General features: G+C 40.2%; 1 long non-coding RNA gene across 1 annotated transcript; it reads right to left on the reverse strand.

Annotated features, from left to right (window-relative positions):
• LOC104236497 (uncharacterized) lies at window positions 1-26,930 on the reverse strand. The gene is made up of 3 exons (XR_713441.2): window positions 26,065-26,930; window positions 1,045-1,124; window positions 1-543 (listed from the first exon to the last, which is right to left on the reverse strand). It is a non-coding gene; the product is annotated as an uncharacterized lncRNA (long non-coding RNA).
• Between the last annotated feature and the right edge of the window lie 328 nt (window positions 26,931-27,258).

Raw genomic sequence — 27,258 nt, forward strand, 5'->3', positions numbered from 1 at the left:
AAACTATATTAACATAACACGAAGTTCATCCTTCAATAGGTTCCATCAAAACCCTAGATTAAATATTTGGCTACTTATAGCAAAGCAAGATAAAACCACAAAAGTATTCATATTGTGCAAATAATGATAAAAAAGAGAAGATTGAAAAACTCTAATGGTTGATTGCTCTTCTCATACTTGTTCTTGCCTCCAATTCAGTCTAAAAACCTTGATACTGTCCCTTTGGACAAGCTAGACCTCTTATACGTTAAGTGAAATTACCCCCAAACTTTCAAGTTTACCCCTGAATTATATTTTCCGAACTGGACTAGTGCGGTCGCGCTAGTTAGCGCGCTAATGACCGCACATATGGCATAGTATTCTACCTCGAATTCCTGGGCTAGCGCGGTCGCACTAGTGGGCGCGCTAATGGCCGTGCTAAGCTAGATCAACATTTCAGCTCTTCTTTTCTCTCTTCTTTCAACGTACTCAGTTCCGAGGGGCTTCCCTTGCTTCAATTCAGCTCCAAACACAGTTCTAAGTCCTCATAAGCGCAACTCGCTCCTGGAAAATATGAAATTCACAATTAGAGCCAATTTATCGTCATTTAATTATCCTAGAACAGTAAAATATAGTCAAGCTGGGGCATAAACAGTCGCCAAATTACATGAATCTAGCCTATTATCATTGACCGAATATTATCCAAGTGAGTTTAGTGATACAAGCTTCTAGACTTCAATGTTTTCAGCTCAATAGCTTCATTTGGAAAGGACTATTTAGGGTTGACTCTGGTCTAATGCATTCTTAGTCCCTTTCATTTTAACTCTCCCTAACACCTGACCCTGTAATTCTCCTTTATTTAGGCAAAGAGAAACATTAATTTCATGGTAGAGAACAATGTTGTGCACTATGCAAGAGTACCAATAAGACTAAATCATACAAAAAGGTAAAATAACAAACCCAATGAGAATTCAAAACCCAATTAGGACTTGGGAGCATATACAAATCTATGAACATAAGATGTTTAAGCTATTTAGTTTAAAAAAAGAAAGCAGCTAGAAGTACCTTAACGATCGGCGGAGAGCTGGCAACCAAAATTTAAAGAGAGAAAAACGATGATGTGACTCTGACAGAGGTCGCGGTACCTGCATTGGGGCCCGACTAAATCTGGATTAGCGCCGGAAAGTCTCACATTGGGGGGTAAAGCGCTCCCTAACAAAGGCGGCTCCATACCCAGGGCTCAAACCCGATACTTCTGGTTAAGGATGAAGGAGTAATAATATATATCTAATATATGCAAAAATTTGGCATATTAGTTTCTTCAATTTTTTTGTTTCCTATCCGGAGCCCGATATTTGTACTGAGCCTTAACTATTTCGAATTCATGTCACGTGCATTAAATCGTTCCCTGCTAGAATTTTTTCATTCCTCAAATCCGAGAGATCAATTTAAAGGTAGATAAATTACATTCATCGGACCACAATCCTCGGTGATAGTTATTTCTGCAAGCATCAAGAAGGAACGAAAAAAATTTGATATTCTTTTGAACCAATTTGAAACACAAAGCATTGTACTACCTAGTATTTATGTGACACAATAAAAACTATAAAAATGATTTTATTTGATTTGTTAAATCGATATTATGAGTTTGATCTTATTTTAATGGAAGAATACATCGGCAGCCCCTTAAAGTTGTCCACACTTTTTACTTACACACTCTATTTTAATTCTGTTCCATTTGAATACTTCAACCATATCTCATATATGCTATTTAGACACAAAAGCTGACATGACAAGTCAAATGTTCCTCATTGTTAGGTGTGTCCTGATTTTCTTACCATAATTAATTTACATATCTCGTGAAGGAAAGGATAACATATTTACCATAATTAAAATTTTCTTTTCCTAGAGGAAAAATATAATTTTTCCATATTTGGCTAGTCTTTTTTTTGTAGAAAAGGGTTTGGAGTTCTATAAATTGAAGATACATCCTTCTCATTCAGTAGCATCCACAATGTAGCTATATGGGGTTTGAGAGTCGTGTTTAGGGGAGAACTTTACGGGACAAGTGTTAGTGTGTTTACTTGTGTTTGCCTCTTCGCGAGGTTGTTCTCTCGATAATTTGTACTCTCTTTTATATAGTGGATTGCTCATCTCCGCCGTGGATATAGGTCAGTTGACCGAACCATATTATATATTTGTGTCTCTTTTGATATATTTCTCTTTTGTTGTGTAATTTATCGTCGCTCAAGATTTGACTTGCTAGCTTCCGCATGATACCTGATTTTTCGGTCCTAACAAGTGGTATCAGAGCGAGGTTCAAGACAGGTTCATCTTGGTGGGTTTAGTTCCATTCGTAACCTATTTGACGGTAATCGTGATTTTTATATGAAAAATTTGACTGGAGTACTACTCACGTTGAAACAAACTTTATGGTGGAGATTTGGAGATGCGACCGATTTGTTTTACCAACACGTTTTAAGCCTTTTTTGTTCAACCAATTTAATAAATAGATGAGGGGTGAATCCAAGTTAAAAGTAATAAATATCAGACCTGAAGTTCAACTACTCGAATGGTACGGGACCGTGTTCAAGTTAACAAATGCCAAGTTAATGCTCAATGACTGTCAATAAATATGAGAATAAAAACATGCAATAAATGTGACAAATGGCATTAAATGTAATAAGAGGGAATTTGTCACCCAAATGTTAGATGAGATGGATGATTCTTTTTTCTGACTAAAACGTGTGACAACAGACAATGGAAGTGAACAAAGTGTTCTCGGATCTTGTCAATAAAAGAGGGATATTTTGTCAATAAAAGAGGAATATTTTTTAATGGAATCAAACAGAGGAGACAAGACAAGCTTTTTTGTATATTCTTGATAGTAAACTCTTTACAAGATGTTCTCTCATAAAAGTCCCAGGGGCTTTTTGTTCCCTCTCTCCTCTTATTTATAAGGGATATTCCTAGAAAACCCTAAAAAGTACAATTGGGGGAATATTTAATGGAATATTCCTATTTGTAATCCTAGGAATATTCTAACTGTTGCTGCTATTTGTTCTCCACTCGACCTTGACACTGATCTCTCTCTCTGGGCGACTTTTTGCCAATGGACCGTGCTTGGTTTCAACCTCGACCTTCACTCATCCATTTGCATTCACTAAATTAGACCTATTTTTGACCCATACAGTTAGTCCATCTGCTTATTGAGGTCGCCCTCTTGGGAGTCCTCGATGAGCGAATTTTATCTACATCTAATCACAAGAGATTCCATCATGGTGAACCGAGCTGAATTAGTCGAGGACGGATCGGCTAAAAGGTTGTGGTTGGCGTGGTTGACATAGGATGATGTCATGGCCACGTGCGCCATCATTACGCATCTTCTCGATGCAATGTGTCGTTTCCAGTTCCTCTATTGCTTCGATTTTGGTGTTAATGGCAGTTTCTTGCGTCGATTTGGGCGCCATAATATCTTATAAATAGAGGAAGAGAGATTCAAAAGTGAAACTTTTCGCCTTTCGTATTGCACCTTGCTTGTTCTTCTGCTTCTTCTCTAACCCTTATCTCTGATTTCCTTCTATTTTTAGCTGTAGCTTCCGGTTTTTTTTCCTGTTGATACTCTCCTTTTAGCTTTGCCGTATACATGTTGCTGCAGAAATGACAAACTCCCCTCACACTTCTGACATAATCTCTGATGCTACCCCTTTGTCGGTAGCCATGCCTTCCAGTAGCGGTGAACCCACAGTTGCGTAAGAAGAAAGTGTTCCCACCGTAGAGGAGATTGGTCCCTGGAACCCGTCGTTTAGAAATGACTTCCCAAAGGAACCTGCCCCTGCTCTTGAGCAGGTACTATTAGTCATGAGGTCAAAACAAATATCTGACCTGCAGTCTAAATTCCGTATTCCTGCTCACGTCGATATTGTTTCGGTGGGGAACGACACGATACAAGTTCACCGGCATGTGTATTGCGCTTTCTACGCCTACCCGTTTTTAGTTGGTTACTCTCTTCCTCTTTGTCCACTCGCTGAGGAGTTCTGCCGCTTTTATGGCGTCTGCCCGGCATAACATTCCCTTACATATATAAAGCCTTTTTGATGATGGCGAAGTTCGCAGAGCTGGTCGGTTGCAAAGTCTATATCCGTCATCTATTGTATCTCTTCTCACCTAATTTTTATAGAGGCACGCTGATTCACCTCCGCTACCGTGGGACTAAAGGATTGGTGATGGGGATGGATGACAAGGCGAACCACCGGTTCTGGTGCAATTACTTCTTTGTCATGACCGAGCATGTAGTGGCAGACCCAGTCAAGTTTCCCCAGCAGTGGAACTTCAACCGTAAGGGCCTTTTACCATCTATCATATATTTTGTTTATCCCCCCTCTTTTTGTTTCTGACTTGCTCATGCTTTTCTACTTTCAGCTAGTAAGCTTCCACCTCCCTTGGTTCTTGATATCAAAGACTGGGTAACTCGTGTCTTACCTCATACTGTAGGAATTCATGACTAGACGTCCTTTAATAAGCGGTTCGGGCACAAGCCTTCGACTAGTGAGTCTGATTCTTATTTCAGCAACGCTTTCGTTTTCGTTATAGCTTACCACCATCTTGTCATCATTATTTTTTTTAACATGATTTTCTTTTTGCGCCAGGTCGGCGAGCTTCGAAGAAAGTGAAGGCTCCGGTACCCGCATTCCTCCAGGCGGTCGCTTCGGCTAGAATGCAATTCGTATTGGCTGAGTCTGTACGAGAGGGTCAAATTCTAGCTTTGTCGTTGGGCGATTCTGCTTTATAGGCAGCCGTTACGTCAGCTGAGACCTTTGATCACCGCGTCCTGTACCTAATTGACGAGTTGTCTCATGACGAGGAGGAGATGATACCGAGAAAAAGGCAGAGAGTGGAGACTGGAAAGGTCGGTACTGCTGATACCGAGTCGAAAAGGCCCATTGTTTTGGATGCGGATGCAGCGCCCTTACTAGGCATTGAGGCTTCTCCCACGCGGGCTATCATCATGGAGGAAAGGCTGTCAGAGGTTAAAGGGACCTACGATAGAGGGAACCTGCACAAATAGCCGGGATCGGCTTATCATCAGCGGACAAAAGGGGTAAAACCATCCTCGTAGAAGATGATGGGTCGAGCTCCGATGTCGACCCCGAGGAGGTGTGGGCTTTTGAGGAGAGGTTCACCCAAGTGGAGATAAGGACGGAGGGTCCTAATCGACACATAGTCATCCTGTAGATTATGACCTCTTGGCCAACTCGGAACGAGTGCTGCCGGCCTTCGCTCCTCTATGCGCAGATTCTGAGAACAGGATGTTGCAGACGCTGAAGGATGCAGATCTGTCGTTGGGTATATCTGGCATGGCCTTGCGAGTAAGTTTTCTTTTCCTATGTTAGGTTAATTCATTTTGTACGTGTAATTTACTTCCCCTGACCTGTCTTCTTTTTCATGTTAGACCCTTATCATGGAGATTGAGCGTGATCGGTGTGAAGAGCGAATGATGACCCTCTTTAAGAAGATGGTATCCAAGTACAGGGAATACTATTCTAAGCACTGAACACTAGTCGACTTACTTAGCCAAGACGGCCAACTTCAGACGCTCCGCGATGGGCTCAAGCAAAAAGATGAGGAGCTGAGGGAGAAGGACGAGAGTATTGAGGGCCATCGACAGATGCAACGTGCTTGAAAGGGCACTGAGGGCTAAGGAGGATGAGCTCGAGGTGATCAAGGGAGTGATGGCCGAGAATACTAACCTTCAGGCTGTCACACCTCCTTTTTTACCACCCGAAGGGGATATAAGAGAGTATTTCCAATTAAAGTAGCATAAATCGAAATGGAATTATTTTATTTATTTTTTCAGACTCGCCATTTGGAATAGTTTATTTGGTGTCCCAAGTCACCGGTTTATTTTAAAATCCCAAATTGAGGAAATTTCGACTTTATTTTTAAAAGTCTACGAACCAAAAATTCTAGATAAGGAATTATGTTAACCCGAGAGAAGGTGTTAGGCATTCCCGGGTTCTGTGGTTCTAGCACAGTCGCATAAACTATTAATATTGGCCTAATTATCTGATCAATTACATGTTTTAAACCTATTGTGCATTTTTAAACTTATAACCACTTTTATTAATTATTTAACCATTTTTTAGGATTTATGGAATTATTTCTTGAATAAGTTATGATTGTCGTACACCTGCTGTTTTGGAACACATCGCAAACCACGCTACATGAAATGCACCCGCGATTCGCGATATGTTTATTTATTTAACATTATTGGAAATTGAAAACGGGTCACATGAAATGCACATCCGAATTTAAAACATGTTTATTTCTATTATCGTTATTCAAAATTATGGTCGGGTCACATGAAATGCACACCCTATTGAGATTTACGTATCGTGACCATGTCACGGGAACCGTACCTGTGGTCACGATGATCCAATTAATCTCAGATTACTAGTAATAAAGTAGGTAACAACATTTGTTTATATATTAAGTGTTACAACCCATATCCACACGCGTTAGTTCATGCCATAATATTAGTTAACATAAATCCAAGAAGGAATTACCTTTGAGATGATAAGAAGTTAATCCTATTAGTCTTAAGTGATACAAGGGTGTATAAGGGTGATTAACAAGTATTAGAAGTTAAACGAATCAAGGATGTTGTAACTCGTATTTCAGGTAAACCTAAAGGTTCTTAATACACTCAAGAGGTCATGTATTAAGGTATTTGAATCATATAATATCCGTATCATAAGTCTTGAAGTCAACGAGTTATGAAACAAAAGTCGACAAACGTTGTCGCAACTTAGGTTCATAATTTTACTTAAACATTAGGTCAAATATTTCTAAGTTTTTCTCCTAATTTACAAGGAATTACGGGGTGATCTACCCACCAAATTAAAGATCTATGAGTCTAGGTTCCAACGCATTAAACTGTTTGTCAATACGATCTCGAGTATAGAGATATTCATATTTTCGCAAGCCTGCGCAGATTGGTAGATGACAAGTAGGTGCATCACCTACTTGCCAAAATGATAGGACAAAATTAAAAGACCTAAGTCGGCCAAGAGAGGAATTTTAAGGGGTTATGAACTCAGTTATTTCATCCATATTTCATACCCTCAAAACCAAAGTTAACCCCTGCAACTCCTCCCCAAAAATCCCACACAAACCCTAATCGATTTTCCCTCTCTTTCAAGTTCTATTTGAAGGTAAAACCTAGAGTTTGAAGAACCAAGGGAAGGGCTGAGTTATCCAACAAGTAAGGTAAGTTACTGCCATCTTTCATACATTTTTATCTGTTGTGAATTCATGGTAATTCGTTCTATACATGTAAGAACTCACGGGACAGTGATCGGAAGTCATGAGTTCGAGTTATTCACTTGTAGCGGACTGTTTTATGTTGTTGTTGGGCTGCGTGTTTTACTAGTGTTTTGTGGAGTTTTAGAGGTGGAAGGGTGTGGAGAAACACCATATATATGTAGGGTTGTGGGCTGATAGTTATTCGTAACATTTCCGGGTCATTTGACACGATTACGGTGGCCATCGTATGTATGATGTAATTAGGTTGTGCGTGGACTGTTTTGGGAGGCTCAATATGTTTATTATTGATGTTTTTTGGGCTGTTTGGTGATTGTTTTGAATGGTGTGAAGTCATATATATAGGGGAGGTGCTGTCCGTTTCATCGTAAAATAGGTTGTGGTCGATACATAATAGTTATGACGCTTAAATGATAACGATAGTATCGTTTCTCTTATTGTAGACTAAGGAGTTTTGACAATTGCATAGCTTGAGATTGGGGCAGTATATACAAGGTATGTGAGGCTATCCCTTTCCTTCTTTTGCACGACTCCGATTGTACATAATGTAATGAACGAGCTTCCAAAGATACTCTACTCTTAGAAGCTAGCAGTACTTACATTGTTTTCCCTCTTATGGAACGATTGATGTTAATGTTGCTTCTCTTATTCTTATGTTATCAATGTTGTTGGTACTTCCTGATTCTTATAAGGTTCATAGTGAAGAGTTAGTCCTAATAACGTGTACAGAGGATACCGACCTTACGTCACTCCGAAAGGTTTAGAATGTGATTCCATGAGTCGAGCATGCATTATATATATGTATCTATTTTACTCTACCGAGCCACGCTATAGTTGGCCGGGTACGGCACCTATTGTGCAACCACTGATCAGTTGGGTTTTACCGAGCTCCACGTGGCCGGGTACGATTCTACCGAGCCTATTATGGCCGGGTACGATATGATGATGATGATGCCCACAGAGGCGAATGCTTTAAAGGTTTATGTATTTATACATATGTATCATGCATTTCATGTAAGTAGCCCTCAGAGGTACTAAGATGTTACAGGTTGTATATTCTCTATCCTTGCTTACATTACTGATCGTATTTATGGTTCCTTGCCTTACATACTCAGTACTTTATTCGTACTGACGTCCTTTTATTTGTGGACGCTGCATGTCGTGCTGCAGGTCCTGATAGACAGGCAGGTGCAGCTCCCCCACCACAGTAGACTGTCCAGTTCAGCGGTGATTGGCGAGATCCCTTCTCCGGACTTGCCTTGGTCTTGGTATGCAATTTTTGTTATAGACATTATGGGTATGTCGGGGCCCTGTTCCGGCTATGTTGCAACACTTATGTTCTTTTAGAGGCTCATAGACAGGTGTCGGCTCATGTATAGTTTGGTATGCCTTGTCGGCTAGTTTTTGTTGTATAGTCTTTCATAGTAGCGTGGTAGCTCATACCTTATACGTAGTTTCTTGATTGTCTGGTCATCCCCTGCTATGTATGTTCATGCCGTCATATTTTATTGCTGGTTGTCCATGATCTAGGTCTACCATTTATATTGATCTCGTCAGCCTTAAAAGATAATAATGAAGGTTAGATGAAATGTACGTTGGTGCTCGGCAAGTGTGGTCGGGTGCTAGTCATGGCCCTTCAGTTTGGGTCGTGACAAACTTGGTGTCAGAGCAAGTCTATCCTAGGGATTGTCTATGAGTCGTGTCTAGTAGAGTCTTGATTATGGATGTGTAGCGCGCCACATTTATAATCAGGAGGCTACATGACATCTAGGGTTGTTACCTTCTTCCTGAATCTAGATCGTGCGTAGAGTTGAGTCGTAAATGTTCATCTCTAATATTCACCTTGTTTTCTTTCAGTGATGCCTTCGACTAGGAAGCAAACAATTAGTAGACGGCTTGATACAGCTGCGGGAGAGGGTACCAGTCAGGTGCCCCAAGCCAGAGCAGGCTAAAGTGAGGCTCAGAGTGAGATGTCGTCTCATACCTCATATACTCCGTCTCCTCCAGAGGATATTAAGAGGCACCCAGCACCTCCATTTCCTCCGTCTGGCACTACAGACCAGGATATGCGGAGTGCTTTGCAGTTATTGACTAGCTTGGTAGCTGCTCAGGCTCAGAGGTAGAATACAGGTGCTGCTGATAAACCAGTTAGTACGAGAGTTCGTGATTTTATTAATTTAGACCCTCCAGTGTTTATCGGATCAGACCCCAAGGAGGACCCGCATACTTTTATTGACCAGGTTCATCGTACACTGCGGGTTATGCATGTTAGTGATATAGAGGCAGTAGAGTTGGCTTCTTATCGGCTACGGGATTTAGTGGTTCTCTGGTATGATAGTTGGGAGAGATCCAGGGGTCCGAACGCTCCTCCAGCTGTGTGGAAGGAATTTTCTGAGGCCTTTCTTCATCACTACTTGCCAGTTGAGATACGACGAGCTAGAGTTGATAAGGTCTTGAACCTTAGACAAAGTAATATGAGTGTGCGAGAGTACAGTATGTAGTTTGATTCTTTAGCAAGGTATGCTCCCCATATGGTGGCCGAGATGAGTGATAGGGTGCATATGTTCGTGAATGGGTTGGGACCACATCTGATAAATGAGTGTACGACAGCCTCCTTGGTGGAGGGCATGGATATTTCCCGTATTCAAGCTTATGCCCAGACCCTAGAGGATCGTAAGCGCCAGCAGAGGGCAGTTAGGGAGCAGGATAGGGGCCAGCATAAGAGGGCGAGATTTGCAGGGTATTCTGATGACTTCAGAGGCCGCATCAGGCCACAGTTTTCGAGGAGTTCGGCGCCACCTGTAGCTAGTGCTCCTCCACAGTTTCAGAGGCCTCGATATGATCGATCCTATTCTGGTCCAGGTCAGAGTTCGCGGGCATCTGGCTCGCAACATCACAGGGATACTAGTCAGATGAGACCCCCAACACCACATTGTGATCAGTGCGGCAAGGCCCACTTTGGACTGTGTCGTCGAGGTTCTGATGCATGCTATTCGTGCGGGCAGCCTGGCCATATGATGCGGGATTGTCCTAATAGAGGAGGTGATGGTATGGCTCAGCCGACTGGATCTGTGTCTGGTTCTTCCTCATCAGTTCGACCTCCAGCACGGGGTTTTCAGCAGTCGACAGGTCGTGGTAGGGGTAGAGGTGCAGTGCCGAGTTCGAGTGGTGCTCAAAATCGAACCTATGCTCTAGTAGGTCGACAGGATCTCGAGTCGTCTCCAGATGTTGTTACAGGTATTATATCTGTGTTTTCTTATGATGTATATGCGCTGATTGATCCGGGATCTACATTATCATATGTTACACCCTTTGTGGCTAATAAGTTTGGCATTGAACCTGAATTGATAAGTAAACCCCTTGCGGTATCTACTCCGATAGGAGATTCTGTGATTGCTAGAAGGGTATATAGAGGTTGCACTGTGATGATTTGTAGTCGTCAAACCTCGGCAAATTTATTTGAGTTAGAAATGGTTGATTTTGATGTGATAATGGGAATGGACTGGTTGGCCTCATGCTATGCAAATGTTGATTGTCATACGAAGATGGTTAGGTTTCAATTTCCTGGTGAACCCATCATTGAATGGAAAGGGAACATTGCTACACCGAAAGGTAGGTTTATTTCCTATCTTAAGGCAAGGAAAATGATCTCAAAAGGTTACATTTATCATTTCGTTCGCGTTAGGGATGCGAAGGCGAAACCGCCTACTTTACAATCAATCCCCGTGGTCAACGAATTCCCAGATGTTTTCCCAGATGAACTCCCAGGCCTTCCTCCTGAAAGGGAGATTGAGTTTAGCATTGATGTGTTGCCTGACACTCAACCGATCTCTATCCCTCCATACAGAATGGCCCCGGCAGAGTTGCGAGAGTTGAAGGTGCAGTTGAAGGACTTGCTGGATAAGGGTTTCATTAGGCCTAGCACTTCACCTTGGGGTGCACCAGTCCTATTCGTGCAGAAGAAAGACGGGTCGTTACGGATGTGTATCGACTATCGATAGTTGAATAAGTTTACTATAAAGAACAAATATCCACTTCCAAGAATCGATGACCTGTTTGACCAACTCCAGGGTGCCAAGTATTTCTCCAAGATTGATTTACGTTCAGGGTATCATCAGGTGAGGGTTAAGGAGAAGGATATTCCCAAGACGGCCTTCCGGACAAGATATGGGCACTTTGAGTTCTTGGTGATGTCGTTCGGGCTAACAAATGCCCCAGCAGCTTTTATGGATCTCATGAATACTGTATTTAGGCCCTATCTTGATGTGTTCGTGATTGTATTCATTGATGACATTCTAGTGTATTCTCGTTCGGAGGCGGAACATGCAGGCCACTTGCAGATAGTATTACAGACACTTCAAGATCGTAAGTTATATGCTAAGCTCTTCAAATGTGAATTTTGGCTGAACTCAGTAGCGTTCCTTGGCCATGTGATATCTGAGGAGGGTATTAGTGGCGACACTCAGAAGATCGATGCAGTAAAGAATTGGCCGAGACCTACAACACCATCAGAAGTCCGCAGCTTCCTAGGGCTAGCAGGATATTATAGGCGGTTGGTAGAAGGGTTTTCCTCTATATCATCACCATTGACTAAGTTAACACAGAAAGCTACCAAGTTCCAGTGGTCTGACACTTGTGAACGTAGTTTTCAGGAGCTGAAGAATCGATTGACATCCGCACCAGTGCTCACTCTTCCTGAAGGAACAGAAGGTTATGTGGTATATTGTGATGCCTCAGGTATAGGTTTGGGGTGCGTATTGATGCAGCGTGGGAAGGTGATTGCTTATGCATCAAGACAATTGAAGAAGCATGAAAAGAATTATCCAACCCATGATTTGGAATTGGCTGCAGTAATATATGCTTTGAAGATATGGCGGCACTACTTATACGGCGTCCATGTTGACATCTACACAGATCACAAGAGTTTACAATACATCTTCAAGCAGAAAGAGTTGAATTTGAGGCAGCGTAGGTGGCTTGAATTATTGAAAGACTACGACGTCGAGATATTGTATCATCCCGGTAAAGCCAATGTTGTGGCAGACGCTCTCAGCCGTAAATCAATGGGAAGCTTAGTACATATTGAGGCAGGTAGATGGGGGTTGATTAAAGAGCTTCATCAGCTAGCCAATATGAGAATCAGATTGTTAGACTCTGATGACGGAGGTGTTACTGTACAGAATACATCAGAATCATCTTTGGTAGCCGAGGTAAAAGCACGACAATATGAAGATCCTATCTTAGTACGATTAAGAGAAAGCATTCAACAGTGTAAAAGTATGGCTTTTGGGATCGGAAAAGATGGGGCACTGAGATACCAGAGCCGATTGTGTGTGCCTAATGTGGCAGGGTTGCGAGAGAAGATTATGAATGAGATTCATCAATCCCGATATTCCATCCATCCCGGCTCGACAAAGATGTATCATGATGTCAAGGAGCAGTATTGGTGGGATAATATGAAGAAGTCTATTGCAGAATTTGTAGCCCAGTGTCCCAATTGTCAACAAGTAAAGATAGAACATCAGAAACCCGGTGGATTGCTTCAAAATATAGAGATTCCGACCTGGAAGTGGGAGGTGATTAATATGGACTTCATTATTGGATTACCTCGCTCTTATCATAAGTTTGACTCCATCTGGGTGATAATTGATCGACTTACAAAATGTGCCCATTTTCTGCCAGTGAAGACAACTTACACGGCTGAAGATTATGCGAAGTTGTATATCAAGGAGATTGTTAGGCTTCATGGTGTGCCCATATCTATTATATCAGACCGAGGAGCTCAATTTACGGCTAACTTTTGGAGGTCTTTCCAGAAGGGTTTAGGCACACAAGTAAATCTCAGCACTGCATTTCATCCGCAGACTGACGGACAGGCTGAACGTACCATTCAGACACTGGAAGATATGCTACGAGCATGTGTTCTAGATTTTAAGGGGAATTGGGATGATCATCTTCCACTCATAGAATTCACCTACAATAATAGCTACCATTCTAGTATTAAAATGGCCCCATACGAGGCACTATACGAGAGGAGATGTAGATCACCAGTTGGATGGTTCGAAGTCGGTGAAGCAGAATTATATGGGCCAGATTTGATTCACCAAGCTATTGAGAAGGCGAAAGTGATACATGAGCGATTGAGGACGACACAAAGTAGGCAAAAATCTTATTCCGATGTCCGACATCATGATCTGGAGTTTGAGGTTGGTGATTGGGTTTTCCTGAGGATCTCACCAATGAAGGGTATTATGCGTTTTGGGAAGAAAGGTAAGATGAGTCCAAGGTATATCGAGCCGTATAAAATTCTTCGACTGATTGGACAGGTTGCTTATGAGTTAGAATTAGCATCCGAATTGGAATTTGTCCACCCGGTATTCCACGTATCTATGTTGAGGAAATGTATTAGAGACCCTTCTCGAGTCGTCCCTATCAAAGATGTACAAGTTACAGAGGACCTATCATATGAAGAAGTGTCAGTGGCTATATTAGATCGACAAGTCCGCAAGCTGAGAACAAAAGATGTAGCTTCCGTTAAAGTATTGTGGAGGAACAAGAATTTGGAAGAAATGACATGGGAAGCAGAAGAGGAGATGAAGTCTAAATATCCGTACCTATTCCAGAATGAAGATAACAAGGATACTGGTGGAACACATGATATATTGGAAGGTGAAATGGCTCTATAAGGTAAGCAATAACTTGAGAATACTCTTCCTTAATACAAAATGGCGATATGTAGATAATGTACATGTCCATAATGCTTTGTATACTCTTGTAAGGTCATACGTTGAGTTAACTGCTTGCAAGTTTGTCCTCTATTTATGGGAGAAACTTGGCCGGAATCCACAACGATTTAAACTCCCCATGAACCCTTACATTCGAGGACGAATGTTCCTAAGGGGGGAAGGGTATTACAACCCATATCCACACGCGTTAGTTCATGCCATATATTAGTTAACATAAATCCAAGAAGGAATTACCTTTGAGATGATAAGAAGTTAATCATATTGGTCTTAAGTGATACAAGGGTGTATAAGGGTGATTAACAAGTATTAGAAGTTAAACGAATCAAGGATGTTGTAACTCGTATTTTCAGGTAAACCTAGAGGTTCTTAATACACTCAAGAGGTCATGTATAAAGGTATTTGAATCATATAATATCCGTATCATAAGTTGAAGTCAACGAGTTATGAAACAAAAGTCGACAAACGTTGTCGCAACTTAGGTTCATAATTTTACTTAAACATTAGGTCAAATGTTTCTAAGCTTTTATCCTAATTTACAAGTAATTAGGGAGTGATCTACCTACCAAATTAAAGATCTATGAGTCTAGGTTCCAACGCATTAAACCATTTGTCAATACGATCTCGGAGTATAGAGATATTCATATTTTCGCAAGCCTGCGCAGATTGGTAGATGACAAGTAGGTGCATCACCTACTTGCCAAAATGATAGGACAAAATTAAAAGACCTAAGTCGGCCAAGAGAGGACTTTTAAGGGGTTATGAACTCAGTTATTTCATCCATATTTCAGACCCTCAAAACCAAAGTTAACCCCTGCAACTCCTCCCCAAAAATCCCACACAAACCCTAATCGATTTTCCCTCTCTTTCAAGTTCTATTTGAAGGTAAAACCTAGAGTTTGAAGAACCAAGGGAAGGGCTGAGTTATCCAACAAGTAAGGTAAGTTACTTCCATCTTTCATAAATTTTTCTCTGCTGTGAATTCATGGTAATTCATTCTATACATGTAAGAACTCACGGGACGGTGATCGGAAGTCATGAGTTCGAGTTATTCACTTGTAGCGGACTGTTTTGTGTTGCTTTTGGGCTGCGTGTTTTACTAGTGTTTTGTGGAGTTTTGGAGGTGGAAGGGTGTGGAGAAACACCATATATATGTAGGGTTGTGGGCTGATAGTTATTCGTAATATTTTCGGGTCATTTGACATGACTACGGTGGTCGTCGTATGTATGATGTAATTAGGTTGTGCGTGGACTGTTTTGGGAGGCTCAATATGTTTATTATTGATGTTGTTTGGGCTGTTTGGTGATTGTTTTGAATGGTGTGAAGTCATATATATAGGGGAGGTGCTGTCCGTTTCAACGTAAAATAGGTTGTGGTCGATACATAATAGTTATGACGCTTAAATGATAACGATAGTATCGTTTCTCTTATTGTAGACTAAGGAGTTGTGACAATTGCATAGCTTGCGATTGGGGCAGTATATACAAGGTATGTGAGGCTATCACTTTCCTTCTTTTGCACGACTCCGATTGTACATAATGTAATGAACGAGCTTCCAAAGATACTCTACTCTTAGAAGCTAGCAGTACTTACATTGCTTTCCCTCTTATGGAACGATTGATGTTAATGTTGCTTCTCTTATTCTTATGATATCAATGTTGTTGGTACTTCCTGGTTCTTATAAGGTTCATAGTGAAGAGTTAGTCCTAACAACGAGTACAGAGGATACCAACCTTACGTCACTCCGAAAGGTTTAGAATGTGATTCCATGAGTCGAGCATGCATTATATATATATATATATATATATATATATATATATATATATATATATATATATCTATTTTACTCTACCGAGCCGCACTATAGTCGGCCGGGTACGGCACCTATTGTGCAACCACTGATCAGTTGGGTTTTACCGAGCTCCACGTGGTCGGGTACGATTCTACCGAGCCTTATGATGGCCGGGTACATTTTTTACCGAGCCTATTACGGCTGTTTACGATATGATGATGATGATGCCCACAGAGGCGTATGTTTTAAAAGTTTATGTATACATACATATGTATCATGCATCGCATGTCAGTAGCCCTCAGAGGTACTCAGATGTTCCAGGTTGCATATTCTTTATCCCTACTTACATTGATGTTCGTATTTATGGTTCCTTGCCTTACATACTCAGTACTTTATTCGTACTGACGTCCTTTTGTTTGTGGACGCTGCATGTCGTGTTGTAGGCCCTGATAGACAGGCAGGTGCAGCTCCCCTACCACATTAGGTTGTCCAGTTCAGCAGTGATTGGCGAGATCCCTTCTCCGGACTTGTCGTGGTCTTGATATGCATTTTTGTATAGACATTATGGGTATGTTGGGCCCTTGTTCCGGCTATGTTGCAACACTTATGTTCATTTAGAGGCTCATAGACAGGTGTCGACTCATGTATAGTTTGGTATGCCTTGGGGCTAGCTTTTGTTGTATAGTCTTTCATGGTATCGTGGTAGCTCGTACCTTATATGTAGTTTCTTGATTGTCTGGTCATCTCATGTTATGTATGTTCATGCCATCATATTTTATTGTTGGTTGTCTATGATCCATGTCTACCATTTATATTGATCTCGTCAACCCTAAAAGATAATAAAAAAAAAGGTTAGATAAAATGTGTGTTGGAGCTCGGCAAGTATGGTCGGGTGCTAGTCATGGCCCTCCAGTTTGGGTCGTGACATTAAGCACAACTATTGCTACAATTATTTAATCACTTCAGTAATGAAACAATTCATCTTCTCTAAAAACATTACATAAAAGTCTACGGTTTTTCATTCAATCACTTTATTTGATAACCCAAATTCATATGTCGAGAAGAAAATGAAATGAGCAGAAGTTTGATCTTGGACTTCACAATTCCATTGTTCAAATCACTAAACCAACATAAACAAATCATCACCAAACTAGCTAATTTTGAATCTACTAAAACAGTAGCTCAGTCAGAAAGGATTCAACAAGCTTAATTCTAAAAGCTACTTTGATTTCACCTTTATCATCACATGGGATTACCCAAACAGACCCAACACGTTAAGAGCAATGGAACATTGAATTGAAAACAGAAAATGACTAAAGCAGAAAAAAACATAGAAATAGGAACAGATCTTTTTTTTAAAGAGAACTTCAAACAAATTTAATTAAAATTACAGCAGAGTGTACACCAAATAATCCGCTCCGATTGAATTATGACCGCACCGCAACCGGAACTCGGATCCGCAACCTCGAACTCGGAGATAGACAGAACTTTGAGGCGATTTTGGAACGTTTTCAGCTGGGTTTCAGTACTGATTTTTGATGTTGGTTTGTGTTGTTTTTCAGCTGGTCTTGCAGCTAATTTTCGCTGGAAAGACGAGCTGTTTTAGGGTTGCTTTTGGACTATTTTTGGGGAGATTTTCCGGTAGTTGTCGTGTGTGTGAGCGGCGCTGGTGTGCAACTCATTTTCCAGCGAGCTCGCTGGACAAGAAATGAAAAACATCTAAATATGATTCGTTTCTTGGAGTGCGGGTGTCGACTGCTGCAAATTTTGGAAAATTAGGGGTGAGTTTCGGCTGTTGGGAATGGCTGGAGACGGGGTGGTCGCTGGTTTTGGAGAAAGAAAAGGGTCAATTTTCAGTGGGCATGATGGTGAGAAGAAGAAGAACAGCGATGGGGAGTTCTGGTCGCTGGGTGTGCTGAAGGAGAAAAGGGTCGTTGGTTTCGGGGGTGTATGGTTCAAATAAGATGAAATACAGGGGGGTGGGGTCTCCTATGAAACGGCGGATCTGATGGCTGTCTAGGTCTAGGGTCTAGAATGTATATGTATAGGGTTTTTTTAGGTTTAGGGAGTATGGGTTTGATCTTATTGGGCCTTAAAATTGGGCCAAAAACTAAAAATGGACTACAAAAATTCATAAAAATGGGATAAACCAACCCAAAACTAACTCTTCTTTCTAAAAATTATACACAATTTATAACATAAAAATATAAGACTAATCTTAATTAATTAAAATAGACAGTATTATGTTGTGAGACTATTTTGGTATTTTTTCAAGATTATATAAAAAATAAAAATCCTAGTAAAATAGTATGACTACAAAACATTAACGAAACTATTTTTTATAATTTTTATTTTTTGTGATAAAATAAAATAAAAGAGTCAAAACTAGTTAAAATAGATATATTAGACCTAAACTAAATATTTACTCTAAAATGTGTAAAATCTTGGGAAGGGTCAAAAATTACATGTCTACACAAGAGCAGGTGGCGTCTTTAAGGGTGGAGCTCGAGCAGAGCGAAACAAGGGCTGTCAACTTGAGGGATGAGTTGAGCACCAGGGTCGAATAGTTGGGTCGAGCTGAGAAAGTTAGAATGGTTGTTGTGGCGGAGGCGGCAACCCTAGGGGGCACCCTTCGTGTTTGCAGGTTTAAGCGGGCTATTGATGTGGAAACTTTGGCACTCAAGGAGGCAAGGTTTGAGGAGCATATTGGGGGTTTGGAGGCGGAGCTATCTGAGCTGAATGAGCAGGTTGTTGCCCTAAGAGCCGAGAAGGCACAACAGCAGGCCTAGCCGTCTACATCTCATGCTTCTGCCAATCCCGGTGTGTCACGGGAGTTGTATGAAATGTGGGTTCATGCTGAGGCCCAACTTGACATATACAGTCTCTAAAGATGGCTGGGAAGATTTTTGAGGCGGAATTTGAGGATGTTCGTGTCAAGGCACGTGCAGCTCGTGATGCCTATGGTTATGATCCCGGTATGCCGACGCCTTATATGGGCTTGCCTCCGACCCTTGGTATGACGATGAGTATGCTAGTGATGTTGGTGATAGGGAGAATGATGCGGTGTTTAGTATTTGTACTCGGTTTTTGTTTTTTATGTTTTGTTGTTCTCTTTTTGTGGGGCGTCTTTCAAACCCATTGTATAATGTATTGGAATGGAATAATTGAAATGGAAGAGTTATCTTTTGCTGTGTATTTCCGGCTCTTCTTTCTTTTTTCTATCCTGTGAGTGTCTTCTTTTGTGAGAAAGTCCCTGAGCTTCGGTCGACCGAATGTAAGTTGATTCGAACGAGGTCGAATGTAGATCGATTCGAACAAGGTCGAATGTAAGGTAATTCGAGTGAGGTCGAATGTAGATCGATTTGAACGAGGTAAAATGTAAGTTAATTCGAGCGAGGTCGAATGTAGATCGATTCGAACGAGGTCGAATGTAAGTTAATTCGAGCGAGGTTGAATGTAGATTGATTCGAATGAGGTCGAATATAAGTTACTTCGAGCGAGGTCGAATGTATATTGATTCGAACGAGGTCGAATGTAAGTTAATTCAAGCGAGATTGAATGTAGATTGATTCGAGCGAGGTTGAATGTAGATTTAGAAATTAATTCGAGTGAGATCGAATGTAGATTTCCTTTGTGTTAACATGATTGTGTAAATTTGATGTTGTGTAAGAATGTCATATACTGCTTTGTTTATTCATTGGAGAATATTACATGTTTCTGTATGGTCCGTACATACATTACTGAGATGTTCTCAACAACATCTTTTCTAGTTCTCTTTCTTCCACCCAAATTTACTGAGATGTTCTGTTGTAGTATCTTTCAATACAGAATAACTCATGATTTTGCCTGACTTGATTCCTTCCTCTACCATCTCCCCTATTTTTACCACATCGTTGAAAGGTTTACCTAAGGACGGGATCAAATGACTGAAGTAGGTGGGTCTCTGGGCTTGTACGAAAATCTCAACCATTTCTTCTTCACCAACTGGGGGGCTGACCGAGCAGCTTGTTCCCTCCATCTGAGCCCAACTCCCTAATACTTTCCTCGTATTTCTTTTCCATCTTAGATAGGGAGGAGCGGTCTGGGATAATGTCTAGATTGTACTGAAAGTGTCAAATAAAATCTTGAGCCATGACATCCCATGCATGCCACTTCTTGACATCTTGACGAGTATACCATTCAAAGGCTGCCCTACTCAAACTCTCACTGAAATACGCCATCAACAAATCATCTTTCCCGCCAACACTTCTTATTTCACTATAATAACCCCTCAGATGGGCTATTGAATCTCCACGCCCATCATACAAGTTAAACTTTGGCATTTTAAACCTCGCGGGCAGATGAACATCAGGGAACATACACAAGTCATTGTAAGATATGTTAATCTGATTTCTCATCCCTTGCATGTTCTTTAAGGATTGTTCTATACCTTTTAGCTTCCTGAATATCTCATTTCGCCCTTCTTTTCCTGTGAACTTTTCATTTTCCACATGAGGCTCATTCCGAAAGCTATGATTGTATGAGTCAGGGACTTGTGGGCAACCTTTGAGTTGGGTGTCATGAGTTTTGAGTGGGTGTTCATTATTGGATCTATGAAGGAAAGATTGTTGAGAAGTTATGATCGTGGGGATAGTAGATATGACAGGAGGACAATTTTTGGGAGAGGTAGTTAGAGAGCGAGTAATGGAGCTAGTAGGGTGGTTAGGAAAGTTGTGATAAGTGGGAAAATCCGGAGAGTATGGGGGATCATCTGGCACTATCACCGGAGTTTGGGTAAGGGTAGCATCTAGGAAGCTAGGTGGTGGCGGGGGTGCTGCCTTTCCAGTCATCCAAACCCGATATATGTCCGCCATGTGTTATCTTAGCATCCTTACCTCTTCAACCAACCTATTGTCATGTTCAAACAATTGCTTTTGGACACCAGTATCAACCAACTCAATTCTGTTGTCGTCTGCCATTGGCTTTCAACTTTATGTTGTAGAGAAGAGTTACTACTTTAAGAACCACAAATCAACCACCATTCTGCTTTATGAAGATAACAAAGAGGAACAAAATGAAGTCATCACGTTAGCATTAGGGCATTTAACATAAGATAATCTCACATTATGTGTAATGCACCTAGTCACCGTTATTGATTCTAAAATGACTTCAAGGGTATAAAGATCATATGGCATCATCCCAATTTGTTCATTTCAACCTTCTCTTTTTTTTCTTTTCTAGCACTTCTTGGCTTGCCCATTTTCCTTCCTCTTTTCCTTAATTATCACTCTTTTCTTTCCTCTCATTTCTTACATCCCAAATTTTCATCTCTCCTTTTTCTTTTTTTCTTTTAATTTTAATTTTTAAAAGTGATTCGATCGAACCTTATGTAGGTTGCCTACGTATCATGTTCCACATGAATCAGACCAAGCGTAGTTCTAGAAAAGTAATGGATAAATTAAAGTAAAAAATAAAAATCCTTTTGGATTATTCATTACAACATTTTTTTCAAATGCAAAACAGGAAATATGATAACGAAAGACTCAACCCAATTATACCACGACAAACTCTAACACCAACTAAACGAATCATTACTACTGGACATGACCATAAAGTACAAGACAACATAAAAAGAAACAGACTCAAAACATAAAAAAATCTCCTTAACCAACTCCTGGATGTAACGGTCCTGACCAGATGGTCCTGGGGTATCTGTCATGCTCAAACTCCGGTAAGTAGATCCACACATGTATAAGAAAACTAAAACCAAATAGAGTTAAGGATTTAGAACACTATGTGGGACAATAACACTTCCTATTGGATGCATGCAAGATATGATTGTGCAAAATAGCCTACGTGGTCAAAAGGCGGCTAGAAGTGTAAACTCAACAAAGGTGACCTCTAAGACATGGAAAAATTACTTTGCAAAAATGTCCGATTTTGTAGAAATGGCCAATGTGGCCAAAAGAATGGCTAAGCATGCAAATTCAACAGAATGGGCCTTAAACATAGAGGACACCTTGTTGTGGACTTAAGACTCTGATACATGGGTTGAACCACTTTTTGCGAAAATAGCCCTATTTTGCAAAATGGCCTATGTGGCCAAAAGCGGTACATACAAATTCGACAAGGACAGACCTTAAAGTAAAAAGACACCTAATTATGGATTCAAGACTCCAGACAATTAAACAAAACCACTTTACAAAAATAGCCATATTTTGCAAAATGACCGATGTGGCCAAAAGTGGCTATACATGCAAGATATGGCTACGACCCTCGAAGCCAAGAACCTAAGACTCTCTAAGAAAATCGGACCCTGTGTGAGCTGCCTAAGTATCACGCCCCGAAAGGCGCAAATCAGGTACGCGTAGTTCGGGAAGATTGGATATAGGCGAGAATTAAAAACTAACAAATAATTTAGAAAAAATATATTTTTTGTCTTTTTTTTTTTTAAATGATGAAACATGTAAACTCTTTTTGGATTTTCTTTTTCTTTCTTTTTTGATTTTTTTTAAGAAAAAGACAAAACAAAAAAAGAAAATGAAAAAATCCAAAGGAGGTGTGACAGCTCTGGCGACTCTGCTGGGGAGTTTTTCCAATTAAAGTGACAATAATCGAAATGAGATTATTTATTTACCAGATTCAGAGTCGTCACTTGGGATAATTTATGGTATCCCAAGTCACCGGTTTAAAATCCCGAATCGAGGAAGTTTGACTCTTATTTATGGTCTACGAACACAGAAATCCGGGTAAGGAATTCTGTTAACCCGAAAGAAGGTGTTAGGAATTCCCAGGTTCCGTAGTTTTAGCACAGTCGCTCAACTATTATCAATGGTTTACTTATCTGATTAAATTACATGTTTTATACCTACTGTGTATTTTTAAGCCTTTGACCGCTTTTAATTAATTATGGAATTATTCTGGAACAAGTTACGATTGTCGTACACTTGTTTGTTAGGTACACATTGTGAACCGTATCATGGGAACCGTACCTACGATTTACAACGTGTTTAACTTATTGACATTATTAGTTGTTGTGGCCGGGTCACATAAATGTACCCCCGAATTTAGAAATTATACATCACAACTACGTTACGGAACCGTACCCACAGCCATGATAATTTTATTAATCGCGCCTAAAGAAAGCTACGGATATTCATTTTAGAAACCGTAATCATTTCACGTGAACGTGTACATAATCACGATAATAAATTCAAAACGCGCCTAAAGGTTCGCCTACCCGGGTGTGGTCAGTCTAAGCATGCTCCTAGCGGACGATTAATGAAAGTGAAATAATAAAATTTTAAGCTCAAATCATCTTTTATCTTAATACCCAACTCCACTGCCCAATTTGTAATTCTATTTATGCCTCATTCAGTTCTCCATTTCTAATTTTCCAAACTAAGTAAGCTCCAAATGAAAACAAATCCTCTGGAACAAAAAGTAACCAAATTGAAAGAGAGAGCAGCTCATGATTTCTTGTAAAATCTAAAAACTCTAAGCAAGAACATAGAAAATACACCACACATATAGTAGTAGTGGTAATTAACACTGCCACACTTAATTCAAACTCAATCACGGCCTATCACAAAATTATTAATAAAATAAAGATCGAGAGTTTAAGAGAAGGGAAGTTGACCTTTCAATTAGCTTTTCCAATAAAAGTATCCTTGGAGAATTACCCACAAAAGATGTTGACGGCAAAAATAGAATTCCGACAATTGAATCCGGTCAAAGAAGTAACATCAGGAACTTTTGACCGGAAACCTCAAATCGGAAATTCCGACGACAACCTCGCTTTTTGATACGGCCACTCACCCGACCTTGTTGTACTCGACAAAATCAATACTCCATAATCTCAACGTTGAATCTAATGTTCTATTGCTTTTGAAATCCAAAAGAACATGACCATTTGTGGTTGTGCTTCATAGTATTTTTCAAATTTGTTTTCTTTTTACGACATCTAACAGATTTGCGGGTTTGGACTTCTCCGATGGAGCTTGGCGAAGCTAAAAGAAATGGAGGAGTCGTGGTGGAAGGGTGAAGCTACGGTGGTTATGTGGTGGTAGCGAGAGATTGTAACATGGAAATGACCATATGCAGAGCTGGTTTTTTGGAAATGGGTCGTTTGGACAAAAGCAGTGGCGCATTGGAGAGGAAGTTGGACGGCTGGAGATAGGGTTGTTCTCGGCTGGTTAAGAGGTGTTTAGGGGTGTTAGGTTGTGAAGGTGCTGAAGATTTGGTGAGTTGTGTGTGTTTTGAGAAGAAGATCGATGCTGAAGGTTTTTTATGGAAATGGCTGCTTTGTGTATCTCACCTTCAGGTCTTGCGGCTCATTCTTCTTCTTCTTCTTTTGGAAAAATGATGAAACATGTAAACTCTTTTTGGATTTTTCATGTGTAAACATGTTCTCACCTTCTTTTCTCTCTCATTTACCCTCAACCATCATCGGTCTGCAAGCGACCCCTTTTATCCTTGAAGATTGCAACATGAAGCACATAGAATGTATCAGGTTGGCCTTTTATTTTTTGGGTACACCTGTCCCAGACGGACTCAACCCCTGTGTTGAGTCCCCAAGGTCAAATACACGTGATGCAAACAAGCGTTCCTACTAGGGATCCGGCATGAAGTTATGTTATTCTAGGTTTTAATTCTGGGTGTATTGTTCTAGATCTGGCTTACCCGAGCGGACAACTCGAGCTGAATAGGGTCTACGTACCGGGAACCAAAAGGCCATCCGGCTTTGTAACTTGTCCAAACCTCATTCTAAATTAGGGTATGACACTAACAGAAAAGGAGTCACGCCAGCGTGCACTTCCCAGAAGATTAGAAGAGAAGGGTTTCGCAATAGTTTATATACAATTCAAATAATATCAAAGCGATAAAAAGTGACATTTTTCACATTAGGCCCAAACATGTAATAAAAATCAGATAATAAATAAAAGCCAAATATAACAATTATTCTAAGCTCAAATTCTTGAACCCTGAACCAGAGATTTTGGGTTCGATCCCCAGCAGAGTCGCCAGAGCTGTCACACCTCCTTTTTCTACCCGAAAGGGGGTATAAGGAAGTTTTTCCAACTAAAGTGACAGAATCGAAACGGGGTTATTTATTTATTCAGAGTCGCCACATGGGATAATTATGGTGTCCCAAGTCACCGGTTTAAAATCCTGAATTGAGGAAGTTTGACTATGTTTTATAATTCGCGAAACACAGAAATCCGGATAAGGAATTCTGTTAACCCGAGAGAAGGTGTTAGGCATTCCCGAGTTCCGTAGTTTTAGCACGGCCGCTCAACTATTAATATTTGGCCTAATTATCTGATTTATTACACAATTTAAACCTATGCGCAATTTTAACTTTTAAACCGCTTTTATTATTTATGAATTCTTTTTTGGAAATAAGGCACGATTGGCGTGCACTTTTCGTTTTTGACCATATTGCGAATCGCGTCACATGAAATGCACCCGCGGTTTACAACATGTTTATTTTATTAACATAATTAGAAGTTGTGTCCGGGTTACATAAATGTACCCCCGAATATGGAAATTATGTATCACAACTACGTCACAGGAACCGTATCCGTAACCGTGATAATTTCATTATAACACGCCAAAAACACACTACGAGTATTTATGAATTAATTATTTCCTAAGATTTGGGATCACTGTAGGCCAAGAGGTTGTGAATATGAAGTTATTGAAGTATTTTTTATAGAATAAGTATGAAATCAAGGCCAGCTTATTTTAGTACTCAAACCCAAATCCGTGTAACTATTGTGGCTTATAAATCTAAAGCCCAAAATATCATCAATTACCATTATGCAACTATCATTTGTTTTTCAATATTTTTTTAAATTTCAACTTTCATTATCTAACTGAAATCAAATAAGGACCATATGATTACAGAAGAAAGCAAAGGAAAAATACGACCACAAGTTTATTTCATCAAAACTTACTCGACTTCCCCCATTCGTGCATTTTCCAAAAATTATTTTAACTAAAAAGGCAATTGGAGTACGTAGAGTGAGGAAATATGCGAATCAGTAATTTCCAATCATTAAGTGAACACGTGCATATTAGTCTAACTCATACAATTTCTAGTAATGCTTTTGATCAAAACATAGGCAGCAAAATAATTTGGTGAGCTATCAATGGAATTCAAACGAAACAAAACAAAAAAAAAAGCTAAAAAAACAGTGAAAGCATCATATGAAACCAAAAGTGAATTCAGAGAAGAAAATGACCTCTGTCAAGCAAAGCTTTTCCACTTTATTAATAAAGAGCCTTTGATTGCTGCACTACAAGACAGAACCGACCCATCTTGAACGTGGAAGCTATGATTCAAGTGCAAGCAGAGTGACAGAAAATGAAGCTCAACTTTAAATCTCTGAATCGCAAAATGATTAACTGAACAGGACCTTGACCGGATTAGAAACTATGCCGACGGCCTCGACCGGAAAACCTCGCTGGAAAACTCAAATGATTAAGCTGGTACAAGTTCGGTTCAACAGTGACAAAGAGAAAACCCGCTGGATTTTTCAAAAGAAGACAGAAGATGAAGACCAGATCTGAAGGTTTCAAAAAAGGCGTCGGATCTGAAGGTTTCGCTACTATTAATCTCCATTTAAGGCAAGACTTACCATTTCCGATGTGATTCCATTATCCTATCTACAAATATGTGAGAACATGATAAGGAAGAAAGTGAGAGGAAGAAAGGTCATGGGTGGACGACCAGAGGGAAAGGGTGGGGGTTCCGCCGGCGTTCATGGCCGGTTTGGTTGAAGGGTAGTGCAGCGGAGTTGCTTCTCTGTTGGAATCGGAATCGAAAAATGAAGAAGCGGGGGTCTGATGGTTTTGATCTTGATGGAGAAGAAGGTGATGGATTCTTTTCGTTGGTTTTGTAAGTTCCTGTAGAAGAAGACGTTCAGGGTTGGGGCTGTGTATATGTTGAACGGCTGTTGGCGCTAGAGAAGAAGATGGGGGGGTTCTCTGTGTGTAATGGCTGGGAGGGGTCTAGGTTAGGGGTTGGTGATGGAGTGTTCAAGGTCTTGTCCAAAATGAAAAAGAAAGAGAAAGGTGCTAAAGGGTCTTGATGGATAACGGCTCCCTTCTCTAGGTCTCTTAGGGTTTGTTTTAAGTCTAAGTCTAGGGTTTTAGGCGTATTGGGCTTGAGTTATTATGGGTTAGATCTGAATTTGGCCAAATATATCTTTAAAGTGGCCCTTTAACTCTAGTAGACTAAAAATAAAGATTATCTCCTAAAATAACAACTACAAAATTATGAAATCATTTCTAATTAATTAAAATAAAATTAAAAGTGAAACTATTTTATATCAATTAGCTAAATAAAAGAGAAATTTTTATAATTTTTATTTTTGTGATAAAATAAAGTAAAAGATTCAAAACTAATTAAAATAACGATATTATGCCTAAACTAA

Source organism: Nicotiana sylvestris, chromosome 8 (assembly GCF_000393655.2).
Source record: "Nicotiana sylvestris chromosome 8, ASM39365v2, whole genome shotgun sequence".
Classification (NCBI taxonomy): domain Eukaryota; kingdom Viridiplantae; phylum Streptophyta; class Magnoliopsida; order Solanales; family Solanaceae; genus Nicotiana; species Nicotiana sylvestris.